The following is a 15458-nucleotide window of genomic DNA, read 5'->3' on the forward strand; positions in this document are numbered from 1 at the left end:
GGGCTGTGGGGCCATTGATGCACAATTAGTTGAGCACGGTTTTATGAAAGCAGATAATTCATCCGTGTTCTATTACATGTTCTAAAAGATTTTTTTTTCATTCCTAGTTCATTGGGGAAAAATATCAATACGTTGGCTTTACATTTAATTGAGTGTGTGTTTTGCTGGCTAGGACATCATTTATTGCACACCCCCTCTCGGCTTTGTTGAACTGCATTCTTGACCTGCTGCAGTCCATGTGGTGCAGATGCACTCACTGCCATGTTCGGGAGGGAGTTCCAGGATTGTGACCCAACGACAATGAACGAAGGGTGATATAGTTCCAAATCAGGATCGAGAGTGGTTTGGAGGGGATTGAAGTCAGCATTTAAAAATTCATAAGAGCTGGTGTGGTTAAGGGCACATGATTACCAAACCTCTGGTTAGTATTGAGGGATCGAAAAGTGAGAAACATGTAATGTAAGTGATTCCTGACAACAGTGATGGAACATCTGAATATAATATTTAAGAAATACAAATCATCTCAAAAAGAGCATTGTTTTAATTGGAGAATTTAATCCCCACATTAATTGCAGAGCAGAGAATCTCATTTAAAAACGACACAATTTCTTTTAATTCATTTTTTCCCAGGCTGGAGTAATATATGACAACACCACAAGCGGGCAGGCATTAAACTTATGAATCATCGGCCAGGCTTGACGTTCAGCAAATCTAATTTTTTTACGTAGAGATGACTATAGTGGTTGCCAGAGGAAGCTATCGTGATTTAGTGTTATGTAGTTCCGGGGGAACTCCAAGAATAAACGGGAATCTATCTGTCATTGATTCTAGTGTGTTAGCATTGATAAGAAGAAGCAGAACACAACTACCGCAATTTTATATTTAAATAACTCTAATAGTAGTGAGAAGTCATAAGAGACGAAGAGAACGAATAGAACAAAACTGGAATTTGATAAAATTGCAAATGGAGAATAGTGCCTTTTCAGGACAGACATTAATTTATAATTATAGGCTGTTTGAATTGCTAAGGGATCAATTGTCATGTGGATATATTTATGTGACATTTATTCCACTTTCCAATTCAAACAACCACGCTCCGTTAAAATGTAACACTATAGAGTCGAGAAATCTGGATAAAAACGTTAAGAAGATTCGATTTCTGGAGGACAAAATATTTTTAAAGAACAAGGAAGGAAATAAAATCATTAATAAAATATACGAAAATAAAATCTAAAACAAATCTGCAAAGAATATCGAAACATACTTACATTTTTCTTCAATGGAATTAGAAGCAAATATATATAACTGAATCGGGTCACAATGAAAATGATAATACAGCAGCGGAGAAACTGCTGAATGTTCAGTTTGTGCCCAGTAAAAACAGTCGAGAACGTGGATTATAGGAATAAAGTTCAAGAACAGCTCATAGTGAGTAACGGACTGGAGCTCACTTTAACTAACTAAAGAAAGCAGGATTATGTAACAAAGGGTATGACCACACTAAAGATTGACACATCCTTAGCCTAGCGTACCAAATTTTTAAAGAAAGTAGGTCAGAAAATTGGACCACACACAGTATCTCAATTCGAGGTATTTCCCTCAAGATCATAACGTTTGAAGTGTAACTGCATTACTTATTGACGGTGAGAGAGAGAGCTCAGAAAATCATAGAATGTTTAGCCGAACGCTTGTGTCATTCTTCGAATCTATATTTAAACACAGAACTCCTGCACATTCTTACGTCACTTTTAACATATCTATTTTTTTTGTTGACCTGACTATATTGATTGACAGAGGAATGTATACTGATTTGGTGTTATGTAGTTTCAGCCGGAACTCAGTAAATTTACAATCTTACGAGACTGTTGGTTGAAAGTAATAGTCCTGGAATTGTAAGCAAATTATTGACTTGCGCAGGTGTTACAAAAAAAACAAAATGAGAATTGATAATGAAATTGGTGCAATATTGGGGATGAAGTGACTAATGTTGTTCCACTAGGTTGTGTTCTTGGTCTCTGTAGTTTTTTTTTTCATTGACTGATGACTTAGGTAATACAAGAGAGAGGAATAACTCCATGGATCTCGATGAAACAAAATTGGTGACACTGTGTTTGTTTAGGTAGGCATATAACACTAGGAAGAAAATTGGGTACCTTAAACATGAAGGCAATACTGTGGAAGATGACTTTCAAGAAAGGCAACTGGATCCAAAAAAATTAGGTCTGTTTAATTCTATATCATTAAAATCAAGGAGCAATGGCAGCCCGAAGATATTTATGGAACGATATCCACAGATTACTAAAACATAATAGAAAGGCGTGACAAAAAGTATCACAAGCTCAAAATGAATGATGGTCTACGTGGTTAGGGGGGTAAACTAAAACAGATAGAAGGGTATTTTGCTATACCTGTTGTTACGCTGCATCAGGACTAGTGATTACACCTTAATATTGAAAGGGTATCAGTTGGTGTTCACCAGAATGTTAACGGGATTGACGGTTTAGATAATGAGGATAACTTGCAAAAACGATGCTTTCAAAAGGCATTAAGAAAGCCCAAGAATATTTTTCTTCATTTTGCACGTGAAAAAACAAAACACTTACATGGAAATTCCAATGGTAAAACCAGTCAATTTACATGCTGTGTGCAATGGTCACGTCCATTCATCTGTACATCCGTCTGTCCGTCCATCCTTCCATCCATCCAGCGGTCCATCCCTCCATCCTTCTGTCCGTTCATCCACCTGTCCTTCCACCCGTCAATCTTGCCATCCGTGCGTCCATCCATTCAATCATCTGTCCTTTTTTTCTTCCATCCGTCCAATCATCCGCCCGCCCATCCGTCCATCCATCCACGTGTCCATCCATCTGTCCATCCAACCATTCACCTATCCTTTCTTCCATCTGCCTACCCATCCACCTGTCCTTCCATCCGTCCATCCAACCATCTGTCCACCCGCTATTTCATCCGTCCATTCATCAGCCTGTATTTCCATCCATCAATCCATCAGCCCGTCCATCTGACCGTCCATGCAACCATCTGTCTGCCCGCAATTCCTTCCATCCATCCATCCACTAGTCCAACCATCTGTCTGTCCATCTTTCTGTTCATCCAAACATCTATCCACCTGCCATTCCATCCATTGATTAATCTGTCGGTACATCGGCCTACCAGCCCGTCTGTCCATTCATCGGTCCAGTTCACTCAGTCACCCTCTCCCTTCATTCTGTTTTATTCCTCCGCTGTTTGAGAGTATCATTATAGTCATTGCCATTTGGACAGTGATAGATTTATTTTTGAAGAACAGGGCCTTTCTCCACTATCTGTTTCCTTTGATGAGCAGAACAGCTGGTGAACTCATGGGTTTGCCCCAAGCCACTCTACACAGTTGAATGTTGTAAATTAGAATTGGAGTGATATCCAGAGGATTGGATTTTTGAAAACAACCAGTTGCTGTACAGAGGTATAAGGCTGTATATCTGCGGAAGCAGATTTCTTACAAGGGGAACATTAACAGTGGCTTCAGCTATCAAATATGAATGGAAGCAATGACGTCAGGAATGAATCTCAAAGGGCCTGAGATCAATATGTGGCTGATGGTTTGCCTTGAATGGTCATCGTCACAAGTTGAGCTGCTTCTCAGGTTCTACTTGTGTAACAAGTGGCCACACCTTTCCCAACCCATCATCAAGTGGCTGAGAATTGCCTTAGCATCCGTGGAAGTTTGAACTTTGGGATTCACCACACGGCTCAGTTTCCAGGTTGCTGACATCAATGGTCACCCGGGCGGTGTGCAATCGAGTGCTGGGTCTGTCATTACTTCGTAGGTCGAGGAGTAGGGGCTACAGAGTTTGATATGGGTGCGTGTTGTTTTTTTAAATTTTTGTTTGCGCCTTGTACCAATGGTTTATTTTCATTCATTCACTTGACGTGGGATTCGTTGGCTTGGCCAGCATTTTTTGCCCATTACGAGAAGGTAGCAGTGAGCAACCTTGTAGAGCGGCTATAATCCACGTGCTGTAGGTACACCTGCAGTGCTGTTAGGGAGGGCTTCCCAGGGTTTGGCCCTGTGGCAATGAAACAACGGCGATGTATTTCCAAGTCAGGATGGTGAGTGACGTCGAAGCTCCAGGTGGTGTTGTTCCCAAATATCTGCTGGCCTTGCCTTTCTACATGATAGTGGCCATGGGTTAGGAAGTTGTTTTCAAAGTAGCCTTGATAAATTCTTGCAGAGCATTTGTAGATGGTACACACTGCTGTCACTGTGTACAGGTGGTGGAGGGATGAATATTTCTGGATGGAGCTTCAATGATGTGTGCAGCTTTTTCCTTGCTGTTGTCAAGCCCCTTGAGTTTTATGGGAGCTGCACTCATCCATGCAAATGGAGAGTATTTAGTTAGACTCCTGATTTGTGCCTTATTGATGGTGGGCATTGTTTGGAGAGTCTGAATGTCAATCCATCGTCGCAGGATTCCTAGCTTCTGAACCGCTCTTGTAGCCACAGTATGTATATGGCTAGTCCAGTTCAGATTCTGGTCAATAGTAACCCCCAGGATGTTGATAGTGGGTGATTCAGTAACCCCGATGCCATTGAACATCAAAAGGCGATGCCTAGAATCTCAATTGTTTTTGGTGGTCATTGTCTGACACTTGTTTGGTAAAAATTTTTCTTGGCACATGTTCGGCCAAGCCTGGATATTGTCCATGTCCTGTCACATTTGGACATGGCTGGCTTCAAATCTGAGGAGTTGTGATTGGTGCTGAACATTGTGAAATCATCAGCGAGCTTCCTACTTTCTGACCTTATCGTGAAAAGAAGGTCATTGAGGAAGCATCTGAAACTGAGGACATAACCCTGAGAAATTCCTGATGTCATGTCCTGGTGGTGAGATGACTGACCTCCAACAACCAGAACCGACTTCCGTTCTGCTAGGTATGACCCGATCAATGGAGAGTTATCCTGCTGTTTCCGAGGGACTCCAGTTTTGCTAGGTTTCCTTGATGTCGCACTTGGTTAAGTGCTGCCTTGACGTCAAAAGTAGTCATTCTGCCCTCACCTTTGGAGTTCAGCTCTTTTTACCATGGTTCTACAAAGATGTAATGAGGTCGGGAGCTTATAGTTTGTGGCGTCAGTAAATGAGTTATTGCTAAGCAAATGTTGCTTCATGTCACTGCTGGTGGCCTCTTCAATTACTTTACTGGTGATCGAGAGTAGACTGATGGGACCCTAACTGCCCGAGTTAGATTTGTCCTGCTTTATTTGTACAGGACCTCCCTGGGGAATTTTCCACATAGCCAGGTACATGCCAGTATTGTAGCTGTAGTGGAACAGTTTGGCTCGGGGCTTGGCATGTTCTGTTGCACATGTCTTCAGTGCTATTGCTGGAATATTTTCAGTGTGGTGGGCATGCTACCAATACTCTCATGGACAGATGCGTCTGCGGCAGGCAGATCAATGCCGTTGAGATGAAGTATTTTTTCTTTCCCTCTTGTAGGTTCCCTCACCACCTGCCACATACCCAGTCTAGCAGCTAATTCCTTTAGGGATAGGCCTGCTTGGTCAAGGTACCGAGCCACTCTTGGCGATGTAAATTGAAGTTCCCTGTACGCTTTGTCTTTGTATGCTGAAAGCCAATGCTGTCCTTTGAGGAGAATATTTTCCCATTGGACTTCTGGAAATTTATCAATTGCTAGTGGGGTCAAAGTTCCAGGTACATCCTTACGGCTTCCTGAGGGGGTTACTTCCACGTTTTTGTGGCATCACCTGAGCCTGGGTGAGCAGCCATCTTCCGTTGTTTGGTAGACTGGGATGAATGAAAAAGCACAAACCCTGTTGGTCCTTCTGCCTTAGGTAGCAACCACCATTTTTTACAATGCTTAATTTTCAGTATCTTTACAGAGCAGAAGGAGGCCATTCAGCCCTTCTAGTGTGCACTGGCTCTCTAACAGAACATTCCACCTAGTCCCACTCTCCTGCCTTAGCCACGTAACCTTTCACATTCTCTCTTTTCAGGTAGCAATCTAATTGCATTTTTCATACATCGATCATAACTGCCTCCATCAACCTTTCAGGAAGTTTGTTCCAAACTGTGTAAAAGAAAAAAAAAACAAACAGTAGAAAGGAAACCCTCACATCACATTTACCCATTTGCCAATTCATTTGGATCTCTGCCCTCTGGCTATTGATGTTCTCTTGAGTTGGATCAGTTTCTCATTATTCTCCGGGTGTATAACCCACATGAACTTGAATGCGTCTTGCAAGTCTTTCTCAGCCTCATTTCCTCCAGGAAAGACAGTCCGAATCTGTCCAGTCATAGTGGAATTTCTTCATCCCTGTAATCTTTCTTGAGAATGTCTTCTGTACTCTCTCCAATGCCACTTTCTATAAGATATTTATAATTATCTTGAACTTGGCTCCTGACACTGACCTCACATATTGAGGCAACTAGCAGCAAGGCCTAATGGCAGGAAGCACCTTTGGTGACTTGGCCTGTGCCGATGGGGCAGTATGGCACATCGCGATAGTGCTGGATCTGTTCAGAATTACCCGCTGTATGAAAACACAACAATCAGTCATTTCTATGTGCCACGACCGACTGGTTCGTGATTACATTCAAGGCCAGATAAGCCATCCATGCATAACCAGAGAGCAATGTTCCCAGTGGTCTTCTTAAACATATAAACTGATGACCTGTCTTTCCCCTCCTGTCCCCACTCACCCCACACCCAGCATGCACATGTACACACACCCACACATACACACACACACACAAAGTCAGGGCCATTGACATATGTTTACACATTGGCCCTGGCGTTCCAGGCTAAACACTTACTGTAGTGCGCAACACGCACACAGCACTCCATGCACTTTGGAAAGCATATGGATCCTTTCCCTATAGCACCAGCCTTGAAAGGTCGCTTGACTCCTCGAACAACAATCGTTTGTGGTGACCGAGTCTCTATGGATGAACCCGCACATGTTGGGCAGTCGCTATGGAAGATGATTTTCTGTTGGTTGCAGCTGGCCTCGCAACGCTCGAGAAACAAGCCTCTGGATCTCTGTGTTCACATTGCAGTCCTCAAAATGTCTCTGCTCTCCAGATATCATGCACTGCTTACATCCATGGGGCTGTGTAAGGGCTCAGAGCTTTTATGTGGCTGCTTTAAACCCACTGTTTCACGGGTGTCATAATGAGATGCCCATTGCTTTGGAAGTTATATAAAAAGTGCTAACGTTAATCATTCTGCAAATGAATCTTCTTTTTCATCCCACAACCGAAGCAATTTCATCAAAGATGAGCTTCTGTTTCCACAATTAGTTAACATTTCACCTACTGTCTCTGCTTTTATACATTAAGCTCATGGAGCTTTGACACTGATTTAACAGCGGGATTATAGCAGTAGGTACAATATATTGGTTTGCTGTCTTGTAACTCATGGGCTATTGAATGAGGGCGGGACCAGATTACCTCCAGTTGCCCGGTCACCTTCTAAACTGACATTTTGGCACTTTACATTAAATCATCCATTTAGTATTGATTTCATGGCACTGGAGTGGGTCCCTCCTCTGATACTGCAGGCTCCAAGTTCAAATGCAACTCCAGGACTCCAGACTATGAAAAAAGGATGCCATCAGTGCTGGCATACTAGCACGCACATCATTGGTTCAGTGCTGCCCTGGAAGGCTGGCGAGTGTTAGCGGCAGGCACTATGAAGAGAAATTGCTGGAAAGACTTGGCAGCATCCATGGACAGAGAAACAAATTTTGCATCCGCATGGGTCTTTAGTTTCAGCTGCAGGAAGGGTACGTGAAAAAAGGGGCGGGCGAAAGATAAAAAAAATAAAAACACCCGTCATTCTCTAAAATGAAGGTTGATGTGACAATGACCACCCAACAATTTGGAGACCGTCCTACCCCCTTAACCCCGCACATAACATGGCCAAAAAATGTTTGTTCGTGGGATATGGGCGTCAGCATGTTTGCGCATCCCTAATTGCCAGTCCCTTGTTCACTGAGTCAACCACATTGCTATGTGTCTGGAGTCACATGTAGGCCTCAGTAGGCCAGTAGCAGCTGATCTCGTTCCCCAAAGGACATCAGTGCTCTATTATTGTTTATTTGATATTAGCTTCTAACACTTTCCCTATGACAGATGTTCGGCTAACTGGCTTGTAGACACTCGCTAATAGTTTCATGCAGCAATGGACAACATATTTTAGCAATACCTGGATGAATATATCCCGAAATAAATGACCCATGGAAGATTAAGCTGAGAATTGTTTGTTTCATTGCACCATATGCAGAAGAGTGGGGTTTTACAGCGAAAGCATGGCTGTGCCCATAGTAGCAATGTGCTGAATAATAATACAGGAATATGCCACACATACACAAAAGGAAAAGGGATCAAATTAGTGTTACTTGCTGCAGCATTTTATTACGAGACTTTGTAACTGGTTGCACGCTGGTGAATTTTACAGCACTTAAGTCGGAATTCCGTCAATATTACTTCAAACTGTAGTGTTCTCATCAGTTATAACCGTAATTGTCAGTGTGTCAAATAATTGAATGAGCAGGCATATTCTCTAACTAAATATTGGAAAGACTGAGGTCATTGTTTTATGTTGTCCTCAGATTAGTACGCTACCGCAAAGCTGCAGCAAATCCAAGATTGGCTAACTCGAACAATCTAACATTGCCTGACTAAGAGTGGGGCACAAATCATCTGCTCTTGAAATATGCACCTCTCGCTCGAGACTTGCCTTTCATAATTTCCTTCTTCACAGCTGTCCATAATCCATCCTTCATTTAATCAAATTCTTGGAAAAGTCATCACCACATATGCTAGCTAATGTGAGTAGACATTTAAATGTCCTCCTATGTTTACTGACCCTGCAACCCATTCGCACTCCACCACCAATAAGACAATGATTGGGCTTGAAACATTGCATCGCTGTTTTCAAATGCCCCAATGGCCTAATCCTCCCAATCTCTGTAGCTGCTTCCATTTTGACGCTAGACCATCGCTGCAGGAGATTGTCAAGATAATAATATTGGCCCAACCATCTTCAGCACTATCATCACTGGCTCTCCATGCATCATAAGGTCAGGAGCGAGAATATTCGCTCATGATTGTGACGGTGTTAAGTGCTTTTTATGATTTTTCATACACTGAGGCATCCCATGTTCAAAATTCAGCCCACCCTGGACAACGTTCAGATTTTGAGTGTTTCGTGGCAAGTAACATTAGTGGCATATAGAGGAAGATAATAACCATCCCCAGGAGGGAAAAAAAAAAAGATCTAACCCTCTCACCTTTGCATTTAGCATGGATGTTATCGCTAAAAGACCAGTCAGTGAAATTATGGGCTTATCCTTGAAGACTAACCTAATTGGATTCATCAATATATATAAATGTATATAATATGAAAAGATACACATTATATTTTTACAAATATATATTTTATACATAGGTTATACACACATGTACAAACACTCATGTATATATTTATGCAGATGTTTACACACACATACAGTTCTAAAAATGCATTTGTTGAATAAATATATATCAAATGTATTGAACACACAAGAACAGTTCACTTGCTGGGATTTATTTGGAGACAAACTCCTCTTCTAAATCCCGAAAACTTCTCCACTGTCGAAAATCCACAAATCAAATGTGTGCTGGAATACTGAGATCGACTCAAACTACACTCAGGGAGCTGAGTACCATCCAGGGTTTAGCAGCCTACTTGATCAGTGCCCCTGTGAACATCTTGACCAATTAATTCCGCTGCCATCCGTCCACTGTGGCAGTAGAATGTCCCATATACATGATTGACATTAACAACTAGACCAATCTCCTTCAGTTGCACATTCCAAACTTACAGCTTTTACCACCTGGAAGGACAAGGGCAGCCAGGGAGTGGAAACACCACCTGCACAATTCCCCCTCCAAGTCACACTGCACCTTGATTTGGAACTATGTCACTGTCCCTTCATCGCCACTCTGTCAAATTCCTTACATTTCAATGCTAACAGCACTGTGAGTGCACCTACATCATCTGCACTGCAACGATTTTGGAAGGCGGCTCTCGACAACATTATACATGAAAAGCAGTGATGGGAAACGAGTGCTATCCTTGGCTGGAAAGCTCACATCTCAAGAAAGAACTAAAGACAAAAATGCCTGGACCTTTGAAGGATTTCAACCAACGTATCCACGGTCTCTGAAGCTACGAGCTTAAGGGCCCAAAGAGATCTGGAACAAAATATTTGTTAGCCTCTAGGATCAGTCGTTCTCAATGTGCTTTTTTATTGACTGGTTTGATTGCTTAAGGTTCCTTACACTTCTGTCCGCTGATGTTATAATATTATTGGGGGATGTGTTCAGGGCCTTCTACCCTGAAACAGGCTGAACGATTTTAGTTCAAACTCTTACCCTTATACTTTTTCACCATTATTAATTTCCCAGCCTCATTCTCAAAGGAGACATTGTTGACTTTCGCTATTTCTATCCTTTTCACATACTTTTGGAAGCTCTACTCTTTGGTTTTATATTTCATGCTAATTTAATCTCATAATATATTTTGCCTCCCTTTCCATTGTATTTTAATTCTAATTTTCTAGTTCCTAATTTCCCTGACCTACCAGGAACATTTGGAAAACTAAACACATTTTCTTTCAGTTTGCGACTATGTCTTACTTCCCTAGTTAGCCACGGATATTGTTTTCTTTCTTGTGGAGTGTTTCTTTCTTAATTGGCTATTATAATTGTTCGACATTATGGAATATCTCCTCACATTTCTCCCGTTGCTTACTTACCATCTTCCCTTAACCTACTTGCGCTGACCAATTTAGACAACACTGTCACCATTCATTCGTAAATGCTTTTACTTAACCTCAAAACCCAACATTGTCACCTTCAAACTGAGTGTTCATATCAATTTGTGATCACTTCTCGCGAGAGCAGCCTTCAACATAAGATACATAAGGAATGATGTCTCAATAAACAAACCAGATCTAGAAAAAAAAAAATCCTTCTCTGGGCTCGACAATGTCTGTTTCTAAGAAGCAGTCTGAGACAGAGGCTATGAACTCATCCGTGTGGTAAACTTGCCAATTTGTTTGATAAAGCATTATGAACATTGAAGTCATCGAGGATTAGTGCAATAATTCTATCTCAAGCAGTTACTAGTATTTTTTATTGGCTCTCCGTCCTACAGTTTTGCTAATGTTACCGGACCTTTGGATTCATTCTGTCAGTATTTTCCTTCTTTGGTAATTTCTTATCTTCACTCAAACTGAATCAACAACACCTTTACATTTAGAACCAAGATCAAGTTCTTTTTTTTTCTCACAACTATAATGATCCCACACATTTTTTGCTCCAGAGAATCAAAGACTCATTTTCCTTTCTAGCTATCCCTCTGAATTATCAATGTTCATTTCTCAGTTGTTATCCACATCAGATCCAAATGCCTGGACTGCCGCACTTCAGGAAGACGGCTCACCCCTACATTCTCTAGCGCTATTAGGGATGGGCAACAAATGCTGGACTAGCCAGCGATGTCCATGTCCCATGAATATATAAAACAATGCCACTCAGCTCATACCAATATACTTTTTATTTGTGCCAACAATTTACATAGAGATTCAGATTCAGATAGAGATCTTGAGATTTGTCTTTTTTGAATAGAACATTTCCTCTGTCTGCACATAGTTTCAGGTTCAATTGTTTGCGCGCTCTTTCACATCCTTTCAGAATTCTTGTAATACTAATCACTAGTCTACACTATTGCCATGTTATCCCTCTTACCTCTCTAAATTTCCCTCACTTAACATCCTCCCACACCTCCAACATTTTAGTTGAAAGCCCCTCCTCCAGTCCTAGTTTTCAATGTGTCAGGCCACTCGCGCCACACAAGTGCCCGCCAATTATCTTCTCCAACAATGGAGAATCTAACCATAGGCCATTGGCGTTAAGTGGCATTGTCATCACTGAATCCCCCATTATCAACACCTAGGGGGTTACCATTGACCTGAAACTAAACTGGACTAGCTATATAAATAATGTGGCTTCAAGTGCTGGTCAGGATTGTGATGGAATGTTCTCCACTTGCCTGGATGAGTGCAGCTCCCATAATTCTCAAGACGCTTGATACCATCGAGGACAAAGCAGCCTGCTTGAATGGCACCACATCCACAAACATTCACATACCAAACCCACAACCACAACAAACTAGAAGGACCTGGGCAGCAGACACATTGGAACACAATGACCTGAACGTTTCAGCCCATTTGGACTTGGTGGAAGGGTGGGTGGGGAGATCAAATTGGTATTCACCAGCTTCAGAAAAATGCTGTTTTAAAACATTATGTGATACAGACAAGCAGGGAGAGGAATGGACAGAAAAATCAATGATCACATTCCACCTGCAATTCTTCTGAGTGAAATATAATTAGAGGCTCTTTTATCTTATTGTAGATGTTATGCACAGTTAATGAACTATTTTCACACGAAATCTAACTATCACTACAAACACTTGGTTACAATGATCGAAAAAAAACAACTTTTATTTATATAGAGCTTTTGACACAATTAAATATCTGCAGGCGTTCAAACCACAGTTGGGACACAAATATTCTAAGTTACGCTGCATTTGGAATAAACAAATCAAATTGATGGGAAGGAGGAGTAGCCCTGATAGTAAATATGACAACGCATAAGCGAGAAAGGATTTTGGCTAAGATAAATAATTCGAAACAATATACCTTGGAAATAGAATATCCAAGAAACACTGTTGGAGTATTTTGTAGCTGTTATGAACAATACTTATGTATTTAGACACAATATTAAACAATGAACCATTGATGGTAACAAAGGCACAACACATTGTCCGGGAGGTTAATCTTCATTCAGATGGGGGTCGGGGTGGGGGGGGGGGGGGGGGTGGGGTGGTGGTGGTGGTTGGGGGGGTGGGGTTGTTAATTTGACAAAGGCGATCAGGAAGATGGGTTAGTAGGAGGTTTCATACGAAGATTCAAATGAGAATACATTGTCAAACTGAAAGGGGATAACTCTATTTTAGAGGTAATATTTTGCAACATGACAACGTGAATTAATAATTTGTTACTAAAAGATTCGTTGGGAATTAGTGACGATAGGACAGATGAATTCCGTACTAAATTTTGAAACGAGATAGTGCACACACAAACAAGATGCTTAATCTTAAGCGAAACCTTTTACAAAGGTATTGGGGGACTGCTGGATTATGTTTGTGTTGATTAGCTAGAAGTGAATGTGGTGAATAAATATCGGTGGAGAACAAAAACATTCAAAATATTTCACAAAAATGTGTTCCATTAATATTTATTATTTAGCACACTTACATTCCAAAGGAAAATATTAAGATAAATAAATACAATAACGAAAAATACAAAGTCTCAGCCAGGTGATGCCCTGCAGGCAGAGAGTAGGGGCTTAATAAAAAATGAGAAAGCTGAGCCTCAAATGCAGTCAACTCCGGATTATTCCCAATGCAACAAGTTAACGTGCATAGAAATGGATACTCAGTGAATGTTAAAGTTGCAGAAATTATGCAGAGGAAAGGGATTAAGTTTCTTATGACCTTGAAAGTGGTTCTAGGGGTTATTGGGCATGTGAAGCCGAAGGCAAGGAACCAGAACAGAGCTGGGAGCAATGCCTTTGTAGAGGCAGAGGCTTTCCCCAATGGCAAATGTTTAAATTATATTGTCCTTGGTGCGGGACCTAGAGCAGGGAAAACGAGGTGCACAGAGACCTGTGTGAGACAACTGGCAGCAGTAAAGGAAACCATCTGCAGGCATCTAAGAAGAAAAAGGGATGTTACTAGGGGACCGTGGCAGATTCGGGATCAACTGATTATGGCTCATGGAGCGAGGGACATGGTATTGTTGCTAAATTAGTCATCTGCATCTGCCTTCAACTAAACATAAATGATACCCAAATCATCGTGAAAGGGAGGTGGTTGAGGCATCGTGTCGGCTGAACCATGACAGAGAGTAGTTTTTATATTGTTTTTCTATTCATCCATGGGTTGTGGCCAGGCCAGCATTTATTAACCATCCCTAATTGCCCTTGTTCAGAGTGCATTAAAGAGTTTATTACATTGTTTTGGGCCTGGAGTCACATGTAGGCCAAACCACGTAAGGGTAGCAGATTTCCTTCTTTAAAGTTTATTATTGAACCAGATTGGGTTTCAACGAGAATCGACAATGCTTTGTTGGTCATCTGGAACCAACCTGTGATTGCACGAGCAACAAACAGTGCGGAGGCCAATTTTCAAGTTCAGTTCCCAGGATTGAAGGGTGAGGGCATAGAGTGGTGGTGCGAGGGAGCTGAAACTGAGCAGAAGCGAGACTTAACTGGGCCCAGGTGGGGCAGAGGATGGCGGTCCATGACCCAGGCAAGTTGGAGCGGGGTGCGAGGGGGTATGAACGGGGGTCAGGCAGGGCCACAGGTACCCAGATTGGGGCCCACCGGCTTCTGAATGAGTAGACGTTCTGAGAGAGCGAAAGTGAGGGATGGGGGATGTGGGAGAAAGTGATCGTGCAATAGAGAGAATGACTGGCGGGATGGGGGTGGGGGGGTGGGGGAGGGGGTGTTGGTTGGTGGTTGTGTTGGGTCGTCGGGGAGAGAGTAGGTAGTAGAATGTGATAATTCAGTACCATTGCCATTCCGGCATTGGTAATGCAGACGTGCAGTTCAGAACTTGCCGCACCACTAGCCAAGCAGCTCCATTAAAGCTACACCACTGGCATATACCCAGCTATCTGGAAAATTGCCCATGCATGTCCTGTACACAAAATGCTGGACAAATCCAACCCAGCCTATTACCTCTCCATCATCAGTAGAGTCATGTAAGTAGTGACAACAGCACTACCAATCGGCTCTTGCTTAGCAATAACCTGCTCACTGATGTCCAGTTTGGGTTCCACCAGTGCCACTCAGCTCCTGATCTCATCACAGCCTTGATTCAAACATGGAAAAAAGAGCAGAAATCCTGAGATGAGGTAAGAGTGAGTGCCCTTGACATCAGTGCAGCATTTGCACCGGTGGCATCAAGGAGCCCTAGCAGAACTGGAATCAATGGAAATCTGGGGGGAAAACTCTTTGTTGGTTGGGGTCATGTCCAGCACAAAGGAAGATCGATGTGGTTATTGGAGGTCAGTCACCTCAGCTCTAGTGCATCATTGCAGGAGTTCCTCAGGATAGTGTATGAGGCCCAACCATCTTCAACTGCTTCATTAATGACCAACCATTCCTCATTATGTCAGAAGGTTGCATGATGACACAAAGCTGGGTGGGAGGGAGAGCTCTGAGGATGATACAGAGATGGTTTAGTGTGATCTTGACAAGCTGAGTGAGTGGACAAATGCATGGCAGATAGAGTATAATTTGGATAAATGTAAGTTTATC

This window comes from Carcharodon carcharias, chromosome 24, assembly GCF_017639515.1.
Source record: "Carcharodon carcharias isolate sCarCar2 chromosome 24, sCarCar2.pri, whole genome shotgun sequence".
NCBI lineage: Eukaryota > Metazoa > Chordata > Chondrichthyes > Lamniformes > Lamnidae > Carcharodon > Carcharodon carcharias.